At 46.6% G+C, this 21,927-nt stretch overlaps 1 protein-coding gene across 5 annotated transcripts in view; it reads left to right on the top strand.

The window, feature by feature from the left end:
• The window catches only part of POMGNT2 (protein O-linked mannose N-acetylglucosaminyltransferase 2 (beta 1,4-)), a 142,922-nt gene that overhangs the window by 113,829 nt on the left and 7,166 nt on the right, over positions 1 to 21,927 (top strand). Inside the window, exon 1 of one of the 5 annotated variants that reach the window (XM_072726595.1) lies at positions 4,729 to 5,006. The exons of the other annotated variants lie outside the window; for them this stretch is intronic. The gene's annotated coding sequence lies outside the window, so the exon portion shown is untranslated. Of the gene's footprint in view, positions 1 to 4,728; positions 5,007 to 21,927 lie in introns of those variants that run through there. 5 annotated transcript variants of the gene reach the window in all.

Raw genomic sequence — 21,927 nt, 5'->3', positions numbered from 1 at the left:
AAAACCAGGTATTTTACATTGGTATGAAGTTTTACATAGTTCTATGCCATCTTAACACATGTAGGTTCATGTAACCACCACCACAAAAAAAGAAAAGAAAAGAAAAGAAAATACAGAACTATTGCATACCCTCAAAGATCTTCAGCTTGCTACCCCTGTATAGTCACATGCTGCTGTCCCCTATACCCCATCCTGAACTCCTGATAATCACTAATCTAATCTCCATCTCCATAGTTTTGTCATTTAAAGAATGTTATGTGAATGGAATTATAACATGTAACGTTTTGTGACTGGCTTTTTTTTTTCACTTCTCATAATGCCTTTGATACCCATCAAAGTTGTTGAATATATCATTCCTTTCACTGATGAATAATATTCTATGGTATGGATATGCTATTCATACATTCATCTTGTTAACTATCTATTGAGGGATATTTTTTCTTTCAAGTTTTGGGGTATTACAAATAAAACATCTATGAACAATTGATACAAGTTTTTGTGTGGACAGGAGATTTCATTTCTTTGGGATAATGCCCAGGAGTGCAATTGTTGAGTCATAAGACAAGTGCATGTTTAGTTTTTAAGAAATTATCAAACTATTTCCACCAGGAATGTATGAGATCCAGTTCTTTGTATGCTAACTATGGTATTGTTGTTATTTTTTTAAAGATTTTATTTATTGATTTATGAGACACACACACACACACACAGAGAGAGAGAGAGACAGAGAGAGAGGCAGAGACACAGGCAGAGGGAGAAGCAGGCTCCATGCAGGGAGCCCGATGTGGGACTTGATCCCGGGTCTCCAGGATCAGACCCTGGGCCAAAGGCAGGTGCTCAACCGCTGAGCCACCCAGGGATCCCTTGTTGTTATTTTTTTAATTAAGCTATTCTCATAGGGGTGTAGTGATATCTCATTTAATTTGCATTTCCCTAATGGCTAGTGGTGTCAAACATCTTTTCAGGTGTTTATTTGTTATAAGTATATGCTTTTCAGTAAAATATCTGTTCACGTGTTTTGCCAAATTTGAAAATTTATGGCCCAGGATACAGTTAATTTGTATATATGTATATATATATATATATTTATACACACACTGTGGCTGCTTAAAAAGATTGTGTGTTCTGTTGTTGTTTAGTGGAGTGTTCTGTAAATGTCAATTAGTTCATGTTGGTTTTGGTGTTGTTGAGCCTTTTTTTTCCCCCCAAGATTTAATATTTGTTTTAAGGGGTGGATGGGGTAGAAGAAGAGGGAAAGAGAAACTTTAGCAGACTCCGCACTGAACATGGAGCTCTATGTGGGGCTCAATCTCAAGACTCTGAGCTGAACCTAAGAGCCAGGCATTTAACCAACTGTGCCACCCAGGCACCACTTGTTGAGTTTTTCTATATTCTTGCTGAATTTCCGTCTAGTTTTTCTGTCAGTTGTTGAGAGAGGGACGTTGAAGTCCCCTCCTATCATTCAGATTTGTCTATTTCTACTTTTAGTTCTATCAGTATTTGATTCATTTACTTTAAGGCTCTGGTATTAGGTACATTCACAATTATGATTATTGTGTCTTGTTGGTTAATTGATCCTTTTGTCATTACATAATATCCCCCCTTTTTTATCCCTAGTAATTTTCCTTGTTCTTGATTATAATTTATTTGAAATTAATATGGCTACTCTAGTCTTTTTTTTTCACTCTAGTCTTTTATTATGATTACAAACAACACTGTTTAGCCTTTGCACTCATCCACAAATATAAGAATTTCTTGTATAAAAGTCTTCATGTTTTTTAAAAATTATTTTTTTTATTTGAAAGAAAGAGAGATAGCACACATGACAGCAAGTGGCAGGGAAAGGGGGAGAACCAGAAGGAAGGATAGAGAGAGGGGGAAAGGACCTCAAGCTAAGTGTGGAGCTTCACACAGTGCTTGTCTTAAGACCCTGAGATATGACCTGAGCCAAAACTAAGAGTCTTACACTTAACTGAGTCACCCAGTCCCCCCACCCAGTCTGCATATTTTAAAGGCTTTTGACTGTATTGTCAAATGGCCCTGCATAAATTTACTAAGTTTTAGTGCCTCAACACTGGGGCCTTATCATTTAAAATAATTAAAAATAAAAAGCAAAGTTTAACCAGTTTGATAGAAATATCTCATAAACTATAAAACACTGATGAAAGAAATTGAAGATGACACAAAGAAATGGAAAAACATTCCATGTTTGTAGATTAGAAGAATGAACATTGTTAAAATGTCTGTGCTATGCAAGCAGTCTACACATTTAATGTAATTCCTATCAAAATACCACCAGCATTTTTCACGGAGCTAGAACAAGCAACCCTAAAATTTATATGGGACCAAAAAGGACCTCGAATAACCAAAGTAATGTTGAAAAAGAAAACCAAAGCTGAAGGGATCACAATTCTGGACTTGAAACTCTATTACAAAGCTGTAATCATTAAGACAGTATAGTACTGGCACAAACAGACACATAGATCAATGGAGCAGAATAGAAGACCCAGAAATTAGTCCACAACTATATGACCAACTAATATTCAACAAAGCAGGGAAGAATAACCAATGGGAAAAAGACAGCTTCTTTAACAAATGGTGTTGGGAAGACTGGATAGCCAACATGCAAAAGAATGAAACTGTACCGCTTTCTTACATCACACATAAAAATAAATTCAAAATGGATGAAAGACCTAAATGTGAGGCAGGAAACCATCAAAATCCTGAGTAGAACACAAGCAGTAAACTCTTTGACATTGACTGTAGCAAATTCTTACTAGGCAGGGGAAACCAAGCAAAAATAAACTGTTGGAACTTCATCAAAATGGAAAGCTTCTCCACAGCAAAGGAAAACAACCAAGAAAACTAAGAGGAAACTAATGGAATGGGAGAAGTTATTTGTAAATGACATATCTGATAAAGGGTCAGTATCCAAAATATGTAAAGAGGGATCCCTGGGTGGCGCAGCGGTTTAGCGCCTGCCTTTGGCCCAGGGCGCGATCCTGGAGACCCGGGATCGAATCCCACGTCGGGCTCCCGGTGCATGGAGCCTGCTTCTCCCTCTGCCTATGTCTCTGCCTCTCTCTCTCTCTCTCTGTGTGTGTGTGTGACTATCATAAATAAATAAAAATTAAAAAAAACAAAATATGTAATGAAATTATTGAACTCAACATCAAAAACAAATAATCCAGTTAAAAAATGGACAGAAGACATGAATAGAGAGTGTTTGAAAGAAGACATACAGATGGCTAAAAAAACACATGAAAAGATGTTCAACATCAGTCATCACCAGGGAACACAAATCAAAACTACAATGAGATATCACCTAAAACCAGTCAGAATGGCTAAAACACCACAGGAAACAACAGGTGTTGGCAAGGATGTAGAGAAAGGGGAACCCTCTAACACTGTTGGTAGGAATGCAAACTGGTACAGCTACTTTGGAAAATAGTGTGGAGGTTTCCCAAAAAGTTAAAAATAAAACTACCCTAGGATCCAGCAATTGCACTACTAGGTATTTACCTACAGGATAAAAAATACTGATCCAAAGGGATACATACACTCTGATGTTTATTTATAGCAATATTATCAATAATAGCTAAATTATGGAAAGAGCCCAAATGTCCATCGACTGATGAATGGATAAAGAAGATGTGGTATATGTATACAACGAAATGTTTCTCAGCCATAACAAAGAATGATATCTTGCCATTTATGATGACATGGATGGAACTAGAAAGTATTATACTAAGCAAAATTGGTCAGTGAGAGAAAGACAAATAGCATATGGTTTTACTCATATGTGGAGTTTAAGAAACAAAACGGGTGAACATGGAGGGCAAGAAGAGAGGCAAACCAAGAAACAGACTCTTAACTATAAAGAATAAACTGAGGGGGTGGAGAGGTGGCTTAAATAGGTGATGGGTATCAAGGAGTACACTTGTGATAAGCACTGGGTGCTGTAGGTAAGTGATGAATCACTAAATTCAACACGTGAAACTAATATTTTTTATTTTTTAATTTAATTTAATTTATTTTTTTAAATAATAAATTTATTTTTTATTGGTGTTCAATTTGCCAACATACAGAATAACACCCAGTGCTCATCCCATCAAGTGCCCCCCTAAAACTAATATTATTCTATATGTTAACTAAATGGGTTTTAAATAAAAATTTGGAGAAAGAAAAAAAAAGAAATGTCTCATAACTCAATGAGGGTGCAGGTAATCATGGTTGGTGCACATATTTAAATGAGTTGAATTTTCATCTATCCTAGTAAAAAGCCAAGGGGTTTAGAATTCATAAATCAAGAAATAGGAGCATATGTATATTTTGAGAGTGGACAGTAAATGCCAGATGCAGCAACCGTAAGAGTTGGGAATGTTTGCCCTTTAGGAGGGTCCAGATGGGATGGATGGGATGGGGTGGGGGTGGGTGAGGGGAACTGGATAGTGCTTTTGAATTTACTTGTATTTGTGGTAATAGATATTTTTAAAACATGTGATATATTAATCACTTTTATTTTATAAATGACATCTGATTGTTGGCTTAACTTGCATTTACATTTATCATCAGGAATCCCATAATCGTATAAATCTAACAGCAAGTAAAGCTGCGCCTGTCGCGGGAAGAAACTACAACTTCCAGGATTCCGTGGGCTGAAGGGATGGGCTGTTCTCCAGGCAAACTGCAATTCCCAGAATCCCGCTAGCCGAGGGGTGGTTCTGGCCGGGGTTGGGGCCGCGGCGCCCCCGAGCGTGCGCACGCACGTGCCGGGGCGGCCGCGCCGGGCTCGCCAGCCAGGCAGGCGCACGGCGGGCACCCGCGAGCCCGGCGGCGGCGAGCGGGACGGCGCCCTGGGACTTGCCCTCCATGCCCGGGCCTCCCGGTCTCGTAGCGGGCACAGGAGGCGGCGGCGGCGGCGGCGGCTGTTGGGGCCAAGGCCGGCCTCGCGGAGGGCCCGCCGGGACGTTCAGCCCCGCGGAGCCCGGCCTGCGGGGCTGCAGGTGAGACGCGCGCGCTCGGGGCTGGGCTTGGAGTGAGGGACCGGCCCCGGAGCCCCCGGGAGGAACCAGCGGCAGCGCTGGCCCTCGGGTGAAGGAGAGCCCGGGGAGTTTGCAGAACCAAGAAGTGACGGGTGATGCAGATCGGAGGAGGCGCGGGATGGGGGCGGGGTGAGGGGAGATGGACCCTCGGGGTCCCGCTGCCCCCTGGCGCGCCCTTGGTTCCCTTAGCTGTCCGGCTGGCACTGGCAGCGAGCCCTCACTCGCTTTTGCTCCGGAGACGATTAGTGCGGTTGGCAGGGAGCCAGCGAGGTGGTGGTGTTGGGGGGGGCCTGGGCCTCCGGAACTCCTGTGGAAGGCAGTACCTGGGCAGGCCTGCAGCTGATCCCTGGGCTCTTTGGGGCTCCATAGGATATTTACTGTGTGCCCCGTGATAAGAGCCTGACAGTGTCAGGGTAGAGGGGCCCACCGGACTCCTGATCCCTTCCATGTGTAGACTCTGTCTCCTGGTCACTGATGAGGATCCTCTGCTAAGATCTAGGGTGCTCGGGCCAGGGCCCTGCACCTGTTGGTGGCCCGGCTAGGGTCTGCTTACTTTATAACAGCCAACTGTGGGAGCATACTCTTGGGGAGAGCAAGGTGCAGCACCGGAAAGGTTATGGGGTGAGCTTGGTTATTGGCTTAGTGGCTAGGAGCACAGACAAAACAGGGTTCATTCACCAAATGTTTACTGTTACATGTGCTGGGCTTTCAAATCCTGACGCTCATTTACTAGCTGTATGCCCTGGAGCAAGTCCCTTACCCTCCCTGAGCCTCTGTTTCTTCTCCTGCAAAATGGGAATAAAAGTACCTTCATCACAGTCTTGCTGTGAAGATTGAATGAGATAATGCTGTGCAAGTCCTATGTCCAGTGGATCCAGTGGATCCAGTACACAGTGGATGCGCAGCAGATATTAGCACTTGTGGTTGCTAAGATAGTGTTACAAGTGAGATTGGAATCCAGGACCCTCTTTGTACTGCACCTAGCTGCTCTCTCTGGCTCTCATGGATCTTGGAGATCTTCCATTTCATTCTTTCACACATTACAGATGAGGCATCTGAGTCCCAGTTAGTGACAGAGCCAGAAAAGAACACGGGTCCTGTTCTCCCCAGGGATGGCCAGCACATCAGTGCCTGAGCCTTGGGCCCCAGGAGTGCGAAGAGAAGCAGAGAGTGGAGATCCTCAGCAAAGAGGAGGATGGGGTGCTGGTGACTGAGTTCCCCCACACCACATTGTGGCCACGTGAGCATCCTGGGGGCCTTAATGTGTCAGTGACAGAGAAGCTATAGCAGTTTTCAAACTGTCCTTCAGGTTGGCAAGTTCGTGCTCTGAGCCAGGGTTTAGAAAATATTGAGCAGTAAACAAGGCTTCTAGCAAATATGGAGCTAACTGGAAAATTAAATTACCAAATGCTCCATTCCCAAAGGGTCTGTGGCACTCTCAGTTTGGTTGTCAGTGGATACTCTCCCCCAGGACCTGCCTAACACTGGAAGTTTTTTTTAAATTGGATAAAATAAAGAACATGAAAGGCATAGCCCACAGATGTTAGCAGAGGCTTAGGAGTAGACCTGGTTCAAATCCCAGCCCCACCACTTCGTAGCTGTGTGACATTGGGCAATTCACTGAACAACTCTGAGCACGGTTCCTCAAATGTGGGATGAAATTGATAGCACCTGTTTTAGATTTGTAGGTGAGAATAAATGAGATTGTTCATCTAAAGCACTTAGCACTGTTTCTGGCATAGAAGAAGAGCCACTGAATGGGTGGTAGAGCATCATTATGATAATAACAATACTGTAAAAATAATCGTCAGGCATTGTGTTTTGCCTGTGAAGTAGGTATAATCATGTTGGTTTTTCAGATCAGGAAATGGAGGTTTGTAGGGGTTAAGAATTAGCTCATGCAGCCACAGAAGGACAAATACTACATGATACCACTAATCAGTTGGATATAGTTAGACTCCTAGAAGCAGAGTGTGGAATGGAGGTTGCCAGGGTTTGGGATGAGGAGGAATGGGGAGGCATTAGTCAAAGGATATAAGGTTGCAGGTATACAAGGTGACTAAGTCCTAGACATCTACTGTAAGCTTCGTGCCTACAATTAACATTAGTGTACTATATACTTTAAAATGTGCTAAGAAAGTAGGTTTTATGTTGTTTTTAACACAAAAAATAATAAATAAGAGGGCAGGAGGAAACTTACAGAGGTGATGGATTGGTTTATGGCATATATTATGGTGATGGTTTCACAGGTGTATACCTATCTCTAAACATCAAGTTATACACACTAATTATTTACAACTTTTTGCCTGTCAAAAAAAAGAAGAAATTGAATTGGCTTAGGGTTATGCAGCTGCTAAGTGACAGAATAGGAGCTCACTTCTGGTATCTCAGCTCCAGAACCAGTGCCATTGACTTCTCCTTTGCCACCCGTGGTCCTCATGGTTCTCGAGACTCACCTGTGACCAAGGGGCAGCCTCCAGTGTTTTGGCAGGGGGTCTTCTCCCACCACTTGGAGAGGAGGCGGGACCCTACGGCCTAGGTGCTTGTGCTTCCTCTCCATGCCTGAGATTGGATGAGGCCGAGTGAGCCTTGGGGAGGAGGTGTTAGGAAGAGGCACCCCTGTGGCCCCTGTGGCTCTCATCACTGGGCCATAGGGCTGGGGAAGTGAGAAGTGGTATTTAGGGGGGCTGGGTGGCATTCCAGAGCTGTACTTCTCTGGGCCTGATTTCTGCCTTTGGGAAGAGGGCCACCCCTGGGCCATGGGTGTGAGGAGGAGCTCTGGACTGAGAGCTCCCTCTGTTTTAATCTTGGCTACTCATGAGAGCTCACACCATGCCTCTCGACCTCTTTTATAAAGAGTTGGAACAAATCATTTCTAAGGGTACTTTTAGCTCTAAAAATGGGTGATTTTATAATTTTAAATTGGCGGATTAGCCCTCTCAGCACAGCACCAGGGAAGGTTGGAATAATGATCACCCCCATGTACTACCAGACTTTCCTTGGGGCAGGAGAGTGGCTACAGCTCCCTTGAGCTGCCTGCCACCACTGGGCATTTCTGCCTGGCTGGGTGGGCAGTAATTACACAAGGGAAGCCTTGGGTTACTAAGTTACAGTCAAGAGCCTGTGGGTCTCTTATTTCCACAGCCATCCACACCTGCTCTGCCCTTGAATGATAAAAACTCATTGCTCTGATGTCTGCCCTGCTTCTCTGTCACTGACTACTGAGTCTGAAGCACTGTGGATAAGTAAGACCCCTGGAGTCAGACATGGGTTTGTATCCTGGGGCCCCCACCTGAGCTGTAAGACCCCAAGTAAGCTTCTTAACTTCACTAAACTTTGGGGTTTTTCATTTTAAAAGATATTGGAGCTGACCATAGTATCTGCATTGGAGGGCTTTTGTGAGGCTTATGGGAAAAGGGAAAGGGGCTTAGGATGGTGCCTGGCATATGGTAGGTGCTCAATAATCTGGTGGTAGCATTAACCTCCATCCCCTGCCCAGAAGCCAGCATCCTCTTTTCCTGAGCCAGTCAGGATAGCGATTGATTGATCGCTTCCATTTTTGTCTGGTGTCCCATGTCCTCTCTGCTGCATATGTAGGGCCTGGCATCTGTCAGAGCTTTCACTCTGCCATTGGTAGACTACTGTCAGTACAGTCTTAATGCTAAGAGTTGTTTCATTTCTCCATTTTGAAAGTGTAACAGAGGGCCCTTCCCCGGCTGGACACTGGGTACTCAGCCATGAGCCAAATATCAGGGAGAGGCTGAAGACTCTGGTCTGCTGAATTGCCACTATTAAAACTATTTTTTTTTTAAAGATTGTATTTACTTATTCACGAGATACAGGCAGAGACTTAGAGGGAGAAGCAGGCTCCGTGCAGGGAGCCCGATGCGGGGCTCAATCTCTGGACCTGGGAAAACACCCTGACCTGAAGGCAGACGCTCAACTGCTGAGCCACTCAGGCATCCTATTACCACTATTATTACTATTAACAGGAAGGCCTTGTGTCAGGTTGTTTTCAAAAGAAAGGGAAATAAGAGATTAAAAAAAAAAAAGCCTAAAAAAAGCCCTTTAGAAATGAGGCAGATAGAAGAGTGCTGCCAGCTTGCTCCCCAAAACTGCTTCACTCAGCTCCTAGAGCAACTAAATATTATTAGAATCCTGCATCCACCTTTCTAGGATCCCCTCTGTTTGAAGAAGCGCTGGAGGAAGGTGTCGATGGTGCTGCCACACCTGCAGACACAGAGCTAGGCAGCTGGACAAGAGGCTGCTTGCCATGGAGGTTAACCTTCTGTGGCTGGTCACCCAGCGCTGGGTGCAGGTTCCACTTCTGGGGGCCCTGGCCAGCTCCAGACATAGGCACAGAAAAGCCATGCATAAGGGCCTCATGGTCTAATAAGAAGTAAAAGCTCCAGGAATTCTAGGCCTAGGGTGGGAGGCCCAAACTCACATGCTCACTGGAACCAAGAGCCAGTGGGGAGAGTGAAGCCAGGGGTGGGCCCTGTAACCTGGCGGCCGGATGCCCAGGTTAAAGCTCACGCTGATGGAGTCCTGGCAGGAAAGCAGCCTGGTGGTACCTGGCTGGTACCTGGTATCAGCTTGGGCTGCCATAACAAAGTGCCACTGCTTGGATGACAAACATCAGAAATTTATTTCTCACAGTTCTGGAGGATAGAAACCCAAGATCGAGGTGTTGGCAGGTTTGGATTCTCTTGAGGCCCCTCTCCTTGGCTGGCAGATGGTTCCTTTCTCACTATGTTCTATCACGCTTTTCCTGGCTGAGTCACTGTGGAGCTTTGTGCCTCACACCAGTTGGGTCCTAAAATCTGGTGCCCAGAGGAAAAAAATGTGATAATCGCAACCCTTGAATTTCTGTGCCCTGGAAGTCCAAGAAGATGAAGGCCAAATGGTGCCTGAGTTGTTAGCAAGGGTAGTGTTGACATGCTCCGTGTTCAAATCCTGACTTCATTCCATGCAAGCTGAGGCCCTTGGGAATCATTTACTTCCCTCCTCCTAGCCTCTGCATCTGTGGATGGGGATAGTACTGCAGTACTCTGCTAGCCTCTTCATGTGGGTTTGAGGATTAAACGAGGAAATGTAGAATAGTTTCTAGTACTCCACCAACATTTAAGATTGGAGGTGGTGGTTGTTGAAGTTATTAATTTCATGCTGGGCACTGCCCGCTTGGGGGCCTTCTTCCCAGGGGAAGGGAAATAAGTCTTTAGGAAGATAGAGCGAACCTGGAAGGGACAGGGAATGTGCCACCAAAGCCATTGGGGGTTCAGTCCATTTAGGGTTGGCTTGGAGCTGTATGGCTGACTTGGTACCTGTGTTTAATTCATCGTTAATCTGAGGAACCCTAGTGAAATGTGATTCTGACAGCTGATGTATTTTGAGGCCTATTGAGGTACTTTATGTGCATTAGCTCATTTAGTTCTCACAGCGCCCTAAGGAGGTTATCATTCCCATTTTACAGATGAGGAAATTGAGTCTTGAGGAATTAAAACCATCTCACACCTAGGGGCTAAAGGAAGGTGAGTGTGAGCTGTGTGGCCTGGGAAGAATTCTTGATCACCACCAAGGGAAGAGTGGAAGACCACGGTAGTTTTTTGCGTGTCCCGATGCTTGCACTTAGCTCAGACTGAGTGCACTCAGGTGATGTGGGAGATCAGCCAGGCACTTCTGGCTTCCGGGGCAGAGTCTTCTGTTATCCACCTGAGGTTGCTCTTCCTCTCTGGAGCCCTTTGGGCAAAACCGGTGGAAGCAGGGATTTTTAAGCAAGGCTAGATGACCATCTGTCGGGATTCTCTTCATGTCCTGTTAAGACTTTGGACTCGGGAACCCTGGGTGGCGCAGCAGTTTGGCGCCTGCCTTTGGCCCAGGGCGCGATCCTGGAGACCCGGGATCGAATCCCACGTCGGGCTCCTGGTGCATGGAGCCTGCTTCTCCCTCTGCCTGTGTCTCTGCCTCTCTCTCTCTCTCTCTCTCTGTGACTATCATAAATAAATAAAAATTAAAAAAAAAAAGACTTTGGACTCAAGTTCATAGGTAGATATACATATGGAGTGACATAGACAAGTATAGATTATCTCTCACCCACCTTACCTTCACTCAGGTGGAGTCAGCCAGAAGCTAAGGAGGCCCTTCTATGGCACCTGTGTCAGGGAGGTGTTATGGTGGGCATCTGTTCTGCTTGGTCAGTGGATGTGCCATATTGATCATTAATAAATTCCAAGTCATACCTGTCCACAACTAACAAATGCCTATTTTTTTTAAGAGAATAAAGGAAAGAATCTAAGCACCTTTGCATGAATGAACTCAAGGGCACAGCTGTCTACCATGGGCCAGGGATCCAGGTCTCAGCAGATGTTTTCAGGAGTGGTTTCCTTTGGGGATCTATTCAGAGCTTGCCTCTTTACTGGAATAGGAGCTCTGGGCAGGTGCCCTTTCCATGTGTTGCAAGTCCCAAAGCCTTGTTCTGTGTGAGCATGTGTGTCCTCCTGCCTTCTCCTGCTCCTTACTTTTCCTGGAGGGTCCATTGCACCCAACCAACCTTCCTCTGGGGCAAAGTGATTGACAGGTAACTTGAGACAAGGGTGGTCTGGTCCATACTACTTGACAGACCCCTCCCTTCCCTGGGGTCTTCATGCCAGGGAGTAGGCATGCTGAAAACAGCGTGACCCAAGTTGTTGATGCAGAACCTTAAAAGTCCAATAGGGATTGCCTTTTCTATGTAACAAGTTTCTTTCCAATGATCACAGGTTTATAATCAGCCTTCAGCCCCACAAGCAGAGAGGGTGCCACCGGGGTCATTTCTGTTAAGGAGTGGAATCAAGGTTTGGGTCAGCCCTTTGGTTTGTCTCCTGTCCCCAGGATGGCTCTTCATCTGCCTCCGTGAGAGGCTTTGCTGGAAGAGGCAGCAGGGACTCTGTTCTCTGTTTTCCAACAGCCTTGTGCCTAGTGTTGGAAAAGTTGTATCCCCTCAGTAAGCAGACAGGACTTAGAGGAGAATCTGGGGCAGAAGAGTAACAAATCTCTTCTTGTAGGAAGATAGGTTTAAAGAGAAATTTGCCAATGTTGGGTTAGTTTTTACATTCTTCAAAGTTAAAAAAGACAAGGTGTGCCCATTTTGCACGGGCAGTGGGTTTTTGTTTTGCGTGGCCTTGATTATATTTTTGGAGGTCAGAGTGGGTTTGTATGTGAAAGTTGGCAGTGATCTGGGAATGAGTTTCGAGTGCAGGTTACACCTTGAATAGTGTGTTCAGACAGGAGGTACACCACGGGGCATCTGGCTGGTGATCCCGAGATGATGGAGAAGCCTCATTATGTCCACTTAGGGCAGGAGTGAGATGAGAAGTGGGCAGAGGTGGGTTTTTCCAAGTTTCATTTCCTCTGCTTTCCAAAGGAAAAACAAGCAAAACAAGGGCTGAGCTTGTTGGGTCCCGTGTGAAGCCTATCTCCTTCAGAAGTTGCAACATCAAACATCATGGTCATTCCCCTTGCCTCCTGTAGGGCCCTCCTCCCTGCCACAAAAACTGATGGCTCTCAGCTCATCAGCAGTGCTAGCTCTGCTCATCGTCATTGGTCTGGGAGGGGACTGGATGGGAGATGACCCTATCAGATGGCTGAGTGGACAAGTTCTTCCACAGAGAGGATGAACTTTCTGCCCATGGCTGGATATGAAACAGGGAAGCGAGTTGCTCCATTTGATGCTGGTGGCCCTGTCCTGACCATGAGGGGAAGCTGCCCAAGGGGAGAAACAGCGTCCCAGGGAGGCAGAATAGAGAGGGCGAGTACTCTCCGATGGAGTCCTGTAGCTACTGGCCCAACTGGCTCCGGTGGGATGCGGTGGGATGCGTGGACCCGTAATTGGGCTTGCTCCTCCCTGATTTGACTCCTTTAAATGCCTGAGGTGTTTCTTTTTCTTCTTCACCCCTTGTTCCACTTTACTTAAAACCAGGTCTTCTGTGTCTTGATGATTTTGAGCAGTCTTTAGAGTCAGAGAATGGTGGGCTGATCTCTAGACCTGACACTTGCATGGCCTTGGGCAAGTTATTGGTCCTCATTGACCTCAGGTTCCTCACCAGAGAATTGGGAATAATGGTACTTCTTAGGGTTGAGGTGAGCACCAAATGGGATGCCCTATGTAGAGGCTATGGGACCACCCCCCCCTTGCCCCGAAGGTAAGGCAGGCTTGGAGCAGGGGCTGGGCTGGAGGCCTCTGTTGAGACATCTGTCATATCCTTGTCCAAGCAGGAAAAGGGTTTATCCAACTTTTCTTGTTCTCTGTGTGGAACAGCCCATGTCAGAGACTCTCTGTCCTCTCCAAATCCCCTCCCATTGGAGGCTCTTCCCAGAGAGGGTGGTGGTTTCCTTGGCTCCTCACAAACCACTGAACCTTCATGCCTACCCACAGATCCTAGAGAGACAGGAAGGTTTTCAGGGGGCCACTCAGAGGAGACAGAAGATAATTATCCTGGGTGGTCCATGCCTCTGAGTACCACCCCCTCCTCCTTGTCCAAGGAGCCTCATCACAAGACTCCTGTGGGGCAGCCCTCATCTCAGAGGCAGCCTAGGTAGAAATGGGTGGGGTCAAATCCTGGCCGGTGAATGTTGGCCCAGCCTCTGAGACTCTTTCCAAAGAGGAAAAGTGAGGACAAAATGAACCCTCTGAGTTGAGTAGTGGTGAGGAAAGAATAAGTGGGGTTGTGCACACATGGAAGGGACCCAGCATGGCACCGGACAGAGCAGGAACTCAGCAGGTATGTGGTGCTTTCTGCATCTGACTGCAGATAAGGGTGGAGACTGCCCCACTGCTCAGAAATGGGTTCACCACGAGAGAGAGGATTAGAGATAGCAAATAGAGGAGGGGTGAACTCCAGCTCTGATTTGAGCTCTTGAGGTCTCAGGAGAGTAAATACAAGGAAGGATGGACTGCTTATGAGTGGGAGTGAGCTCCCCGTCACTGAGAGTAAGGTGCCTTGTGATGCTAGGATTCTGGCCCCTCCACCCATTTAAACAGAGGTGACAAAGTGGAGTATGGAGGCCTTCAGCCTGAAGGAGCCCTCATCCAGGGATCGCCCTCATTCTGAAGAGGCTCTTGGTGCACAGAATGGCACTAAACTCTGGGTCACACCTCAGGACCAGACCTGACCACACCTCAGGACCCAGTGAGGCAGGTGTCCACAGCCCTGCAGAGGGCAGCACTTGGCTGAGTGTCTTTTTTTTTTTTTTTTTTTTTCCGTTTCCCAGGCCAGGGATGGCGAGCAGAATTCTCTGTCATCCTGGTCTCCCTACTGTTGCTCTGTTCTCACTGAGACCGGTGGCCTCTCCAGGAGCAGTGAAAATTGGCCTGGAGAAAGGAGACATCATGAGGTCCACTGTCCAGTAAGCCACTTGGCCCAATTATTCACCATTTTGAGTTTCCTCCTGGAGTTTGTTATCCAGAAACATTTTGAAACAGTGATGGAGAGAGATCTCTTCTACCTTGTTTAGTACCAGGGGTCTGATTATGTGCTCTTTGCCTCCATCTCTTATCTTTTGAAAACTCTTCTTAGCATTTAGCTGGATCCTTGAGTGCCCCTGGCATGTGCAGGCTGCTGCAGAGCACTTAGTGGGCCTGGGGAGGGGAGAGCATGGGAAACATGCTGAAAGGACTTTATAATAACCGCTGGTTGTCCAAGGACCTGTTGGCTTTTTCCTACTGCACTCTGGCTACTTCACAGCAGGTGAAAATGCAGGGTGGCTTTGCATCTGGCTTTACAGGGGCAAAATACAGTCCTAACTGTGTTGATGAGTGTCCCCCCAGGAATAGATCCTGAGCCAAAGATTCATGTGTAACTAGGTTACTTGAACTCTGTCCCAGTAAGCATGAATCAGGGAGTGAAGAACGGAGACCAGAGAGGGAAGGGGGGCATGCATCAGGCCTGTGAGCACTGTGGGCAACCACCTGATCTGTTAGGGAGCTGTGGGGCCAGTGTAGAACATGCCTCAGGACTCTCCGGCCTGGGCAGGATGGATGTGGACCATTCATTTATTCATTCACGGACTTATATTTTAATTCCCATCTAGTTACATGCAGTTATATTGGTGATCCGACCATTCCACGGGAGTGGGGTATTTATGAAACTGTTCCCATCAGATGTTGGTGCAGGCTGCCTGCCTTGTACATGGTTAAGTTAGAAACCCAGGCCATCCCTCCTGGGCCGCATGCTTTAACCATCACACGATTTCTAGCGAAATGCTCTGTCCATCCCCAGCAAACCTTCCTTTCCATTTCCTCCCTCAGAAGGCAGCTTGGCTGAAGGGCCCTGGAATCCTCTGTATTTGTCCTGCCTTCTGTCAGCATCCTTCTGGCTGGCCTGGGAAGGGGTATTAACTTAGCATCTAACTAGAAACAGTGCTCCCCCCTCCCCAGGCTCAAAGGCTGGCCTCTGCCTGTTTGCCTAGTTGCCCTATAAAGCCCCCAGCCCCATGTGTTCTGGTTCCCATAAGCTTGACCCCAAGCACTCTGTCCCCCCAGCTTAGGGTTGCCTTAGGTCCAGAGGAGAGGCCCAGGCTCCTTCCTCCTGTGTCCACACCCCACACCACACCTCCCTGCTGCCAGGCTTGCATTCCACCACAGGGAGGCCTAAGAAGATAGGTGGCTGAATGCTCACTAGACAGGTGCCCACGCAAGGTAGAGGTGGGTCTTTCCTTTCTTTTTTCCTCATTTCCCCTCAGGTCTTGCTTTTCTGGCATCCCCTGGGTGTGTCTGTTGTAGCTTTAGCTGTTGTTGGAAGCATTCTTGGCTGTGATCGGAGCAAAACATGCATCAGCTCAAGCCCCCCTCGCCTGCCTCTCCTCTCTCCAGGGAGGGCTCTGTTTATCTTCTATTTTCTAAATATTCATTTATTACTCATCCACTCTCTAGAATCCTGTCATTTGTAGTGGGGATTTATTTGATTCTTTACTGTTAACTTTTTGACTTTTTATTACGGAAAATGTCAAACAGACACAAAAGAGGATCATAGAAAGGCCCCCATCACTATCTTTCATAGTGATCTCTTTGCTACTGTCTTACTGCATCCCTCTCCATACTTTTTTTGCTGGAGTATCTTATTTTATTTATTATTATTTTTTAAGTAAGCTCCATGCCTAACATAATGTGAAGCTTGAACTCATGATGCTAAGATCAGGAGTCACATGCTCTACTGACTGCACCAGCCAGGAGCCCCTTTGCTGGAGTATTTTAGAACAAACCACGTACGTGTCATTTTACCTATAAACACTTAATATTTTCTTGTTTCTTATCTAATTTTTAATGACTTTATATTTAGAAATAATTTTATACTTACAGAAGAGTTACCAAAAATGCTTCACTCAGCTTCCCCTGATGATAAATCTTACATAACCACAGTGCAACGATCAAAACCAGGAAATTAACATGGTACCATTAGGGGATCCCTGGGTGGTGCAGCGGTTTGGCGCCTGCCTTTGGCCCAGGGCGCGATCCTGGAGACCCGGGATCGAGTCCCACATCGGGCTCCCGGTGCATGGAGCCTGCTTCTCCCTCTGCCTGTGTCTCTGCCTCTCTCTCTCTCTCTCTCTCTCTGTGACTATCATAAATAAATAAAAGTTTAAAAAAAATAAAAAAAAAAAACATGGTACCATTAGCTCCACCACGGACCCAATTTAATATCTGCCAATTGTGCACTAATATCCTTTTCCCTAATTTCCCTTTTCCTGGTCTAAGATCCCATGTTGTGTTTCATTGTCATGTCTCCTTAATTTCCGTGAATCTGGGACAGCTTCTCAGTCATTCATGGTCTTTTCTGACCTTAATTCTTAAAGAGTCCTGGTCAGGGATTTTATAGAATGCCCTTCAATTTGGGTTTAATGTTCTCTTTACTAGCTTATCTATAGTCCATACTCAGAGCTGGCAGTGGAGCTAGACACGTTTCCCCATTTAGAAATAAAGATTGATGTATTTTGGGTAAGGAGATGACGGAAGTGAGGTACCCTTCCCAGTACACTGTATCAAGGGGTATGTGATGTCAGTAAGTTACTACTGCTGATGCTAATGCTGATTACTTGGTTCAGGGGATGTCTGCCAGGCTTCTGTATCGTAAGGTAAGTTTCTTTCTTACTGTAAATTTTCTATTTTTGCCTTCGTATCTCACGGGGAGATAGTCAAGACGATTTAAACACCCTATTTCTTTTTCTTTTTATTAAGATTTTATTTATTCATGAGAGACAGAGACACAGGCAGAGGGAGAAGCAGGCTCCATGCAGAGAGCCCGACGTGGGACTTGATCCCGGGTCTCTAGGATTACACCCTGGACTGAAGGCGGTGCTAAACCCCTAAGTTACCCAGGCTGCCCTTCAAATGTCCTATTTCTCATCACACTCCACCCACTGATTTTAGTATCCAGCAGTGGATCTTGCCTGAGACCGTTATTACTGTAATGTTTGCCAAATGGTGATCTTCTATTTCCATCATTGCTTCTACATTTATTAATTGGAATTCTGCTGTAAGAAAGATCTGCTCCGTCTTCCTTATTTATCTATTCAATTATTTATTCATATCAATATTGACTCATGCATGCTTATTTTATTCTATGGGTTATAATCCATTACTATTGCTTTTTAATTTTGCGCATGGCACCAGATTTAGCCACTGGGAGCTCCTTCAGGTGAGCTCCTGTGCCTCATCATTTTTTGAGAACTTCCTTACATTCTGGCACTACAAGTTGTTCCCAGCTTGTACTTTCCCTGCTCCAGCCCTGGAAACAGCGATGTTTCCGTAGAGCCCTGGTTCCTTAGTAGAGGATGTTAGGAACCAAGACCTGAGCACATTTGTCACTGCTGCCAGGCCCTCACCCCAAGATGTTTCTACTTCTCACAGTCCTCCTGTCATGCCAGTGTGAATCCCTCTTCAGTTCCATGGCCCAGGTCTGAGCTGAGGCCCCCAGGGTAGCCTCTCCAGTGAGACACCCTGTCCTTCTAGTGTCTCCTGACCTTCAGGATGAATTAGCTCGTCCTTCCCCTGGTTTCTTTGTCTTTTTTTTTCCCTCCATTTACCTCCTAGAGAGATGTCAGAGCTCACGCCGGGGTCATGTCATTGCTAAGGTTTTCTCTTCTGAGCAGCCTTGGTACTGTCTGCACCACGCTGAGGGTAGGGATAGTTGGTGCCCATGGCAGAACCATGGGACACTGGTCAAAATTGGTCAGTTATCAGCAATTTACCATGGTTCTACCTAATACCAAAGCAGAACAGTTCTTAGCTGGTGGGGCTGGGTGGAGAATTTCGTAGGGGTGGAGCACATGTTTTTAAAAAGTATATGCGGGGGATCCCAGGGTGGCTCAGTGGTTTAGCGCCTGCCTTCGGCCCAGGGCATGATCCTGGAGTCCCAGGTCAGGCTCCCTGCATGGAGCCTGCTTCTCCCTCTGCCTGTGTCTCTTTTTTTTTAAATTTTTTTAAATTTATTTATGATAGTCACAGAGAGAGAGAGAGAGGCAGAGACACAGGCGGAGGGAGAAGCAGGCTCCATGCACCGGGAGCCTGATGTGGGATTCGATCCCGGGTCTCCAGGATCGCGCCCTGGGCCAAAGGCAGGCGCCAAACCGCTGCGCCACCCAGGGATCCCTCTCCCTGTGTCTCTACCTCTCTGTGTGTGTGTGTCTCTCATGAATAAATAAATAAAATCTTTAATAAAAAAATAAATAAAAAGTATATGCAGCAATATGATTTTACATATGCAGATATAGATATAAAATACCAACTTCAGAAGGTAAAGGTTGATGAAATCTTTCAATCCTGAGGGTCGATATTGTAGAAGAGAATCTCTTATGAATAAGGGATTCTTGGGGAATCCCAAGACTTTATAGTTTGGAGCATGAAAGAGTTTATCAGTGGGTACAGGGAAACACTGATGTTGAAGCACATTTCTTGGCTGTAGGGTTCTGGGCTTGCCAGGATCCTCCCCTGGAGATTAATAGGGCTGACTAGGGCACAGGCAAAACCCAGCCAAGAAGGCAGCCGCCTGTGCCCTCCTCTCACTCTGGGGCCAGACCAGAAGTTCTCCACTTGTTCTGCAAAAGCTTCAAAGACTTGCATGAAGGAGATGAGGTTCATGGGCTCTCCAGATAGCTGTGACTTTATTCCTCTTCCCTACAGACCTATAAGGCCCATGGGATTGAGCAAGTGGGAGTTTTGTTAAAGCACTAGCTTTGAGTCCACAGGAATTTATCTCAAATAAGTCATCTGCAGACTTTGGGACTTGAGTTGCCATAAGGAGCATGCTTTTTGTACCCCTTTGCGCAGAGCTCCCTCTCTTCTGAGCACCCCATTCTAACTCCCAGGCTTGCCTCTCCTGCATGAATGGAGAGACACTGAGGCTGGGAGCTTGTCGTTGGATTTTCTACCTCTGTTCTCCCCTATCTCCAGGCTACTCTGCTCAGAGACAGACCTTCAGGAGCTCCCCATTGCCCAGAGGGTAGAGTTCAGATTTCTTGACCTAGCATCAAGGCCATTGACATTTTGGCTTTAGCTGATTTTTCGAAGTCTCTCTTCTGCTTTTCCTCTGTGTGAATCATCTGCCTAACTAGACTGGACTATGTGGTCTCTTCTATCTTTGGACGACCCCCCACCTCCTTTCTACCCTGGAGATGATATTTCTGGTCCCTCTGAAAGCTCCAAGGAATGGCCAAACTAGAAGGAGTCATTTCTTCCTCACAGGGGTCTGGCCCTTACAGCTTACAGGGCTCACTGGAGCTTTGTTTACCCAAGTTAGAAGTGTCATGGGGAAACTGCTGCCAAATAGCTCCACTAGGTTAGAGGACAGCTCAAAAACAAAAGGCACAGGCTAGACCTCCGTGTGCTTGTTTCACACACAATTACCTATAAAGAGGTTCTCCTCTGTTAAATTATTCTTGGCTTGGAGACACCAAAACCCCAACTAAAACTAGCTTCCAAAGGAAGGAAAGCTCACAGCAGAAAGTCCAGGTATAAGGCTTCAAGATGTCACTAGGGTCCTTTGTATCTCTCCTCCTTCATGCCATCCTTGGCATCCTGGCTTTGTTCTCAGGCTGGTCCACCACAGATGGTAGGCAGTAGCCATGGGCCAGCTTCTTCTTTCATGTCTAGTGGGTGGAAACAGGGAATGTGACTCCTCGACTTTGTTCTGTGTGGTTCTATGCAAGTAGCGTGCTCCACCGAGCCGGTAACTGGCTTTAGAAGCATACTCTTTGCTGATTTACCCTCTGGAGGTGGGAGGCAGATCTTGGCTTTCTCTGCCCCTCATGGGTCTTGGGGAGGGATGGCTATCTGGACAAATGCGGGGTTTTATTAGGAAGAGGAAAGAGACAGGGACATTGGGTGGGAACAGTGTCCTCTCTGTCACTTACTAGTACACTGGACTTGGAAGCAGAGTTGGTGACTGACTCTGGCCAAAGATGCCAACAGATGATAGCATGTCCTGTCTCACTTTCCATCTTTGGGAGGAATCCTCTTCTTAGATTTAAAATCCTTTGTTTCAGGGATGCCTGGGTGGCTCAGTGGTTGAGCATCTGCCTTCAGCCCAGGGTGTGATCCTGGGTCCTGGGATCAAGTCCCACATCAGGCTCCCTGCATGGAGTCTGCTTCTCCGTCTGCCTGTGTCTCTGCTTCTCTCTCTCTGTGTGTGTCTCTCATGAATAAATAAATAAAATCTTAAAAAAAAAATCCTTTGTTTCAAATAACTGTAATAAAAAGTGACAGTTCCTGACTCTGCGCCGGTCAGCTTTTGCTTTGAGTCAGATGAAAGCAGCCAGGGGTGGCCAGAATGTCTGAAAATGCCAGACTTCACTGTGCATTCCTGTGGCCCTTTTTTAACCATCCGATGCCTGGATTTTTTTTCCCTTCCCCTTCTGCTAGACACTTGCTAGTTTAAACCTCAATGTTTGGAATTGCTGTTTTTATACATCAGCAGCAGTCAGCTCTCAGTCCTCACGAGGTACAACTAACCTGTGATTTCTGACCTTCTCCACAACCCTGGGACGTGGGGGCTGCACCCTCACCTGTGCTGATGGGGAATCTGACTTCAGAAAGGCCATACAGTAGAGTCACAGAGCTGCGGTTCGAACCCAAGTCTTCTGGCTTCTTATCCTTAAACTTTCCTGGACAGTACACATCCCCTTCTGGGAGCTGTCAACCACCACTAATGTAACGGGAACTCAGAGTCAGGTTGATTTAGGGTATGAGGTGATAACTACTGGCGATTAGGTGTCTCCAAAAGAGCAAACCAGTGGGTCAGATATACTGGAGTAAGGTGGATTTGGTGCTGAGACCGAGGCACACTGACCACCGGTCCCTTCCATGGGGGAGAGTTAGCAGAAGGTGTGGCAGAATTGGCAAGGGGAAACTCTAAAGGAGATTCCTTGGGCAGAGGAGGCTGCTGGGGGTGGAATGGGGCTGCCCTTCCCAGCAGAGTTGCCCAGGGGGGTTCAGAGTGGCTTATCCATATCAGACCCAGCTGGACCCTAGAGGGAGGCTGTAGGACAGAGAAGCTGAGAGGCTGGGGGCCGGCTCCCTTATCCAGAATCTGAGCTCAGATGCTGCCCAGCCAGGCCTGCACCTGCCCTGCTGCTCCCCCCCAGCCTGCAGAAGGTAGTACTCACCAGCACATTTGGGCACCTTCATTTTTATTTTTATTTTTTTTAAGATTTTATTTATTTATTCATTCATGAGAGACACACAGAGAGAGGCAGAGATAGAGGGAGAAGAGACTCCTTCCAGGGAGCCTGATGTGGGACTCGATCCCTGGACTGGGATTACGCCTTGAGCCAAAGGCAGACACACTCAACTGCTGAGCCACCAGGGTACCTCCATTTTTAATCCTGACCATGTCATAGACTTGCTGGGTGA

This window comes from Vulpes vulpes, chromosome 11 (genome assembly GCF_048418805.1).
Source record: "Vulpes vulpes isolate BD-2025 chromosome 11, VulVul3, whole genome shotgun sequence".
Taxonomy (NCBI): domain Eukaryota; kingdom Metazoa; phylum Chordata; class Mammalia; order Carnivora; family Canidae; genus Vulpes; species Vulpes vulpes.
Note: the sequence above shows the minus strand (reverse complement) of the source record. Positions and strands in the feature narration are given on the sequence as shown.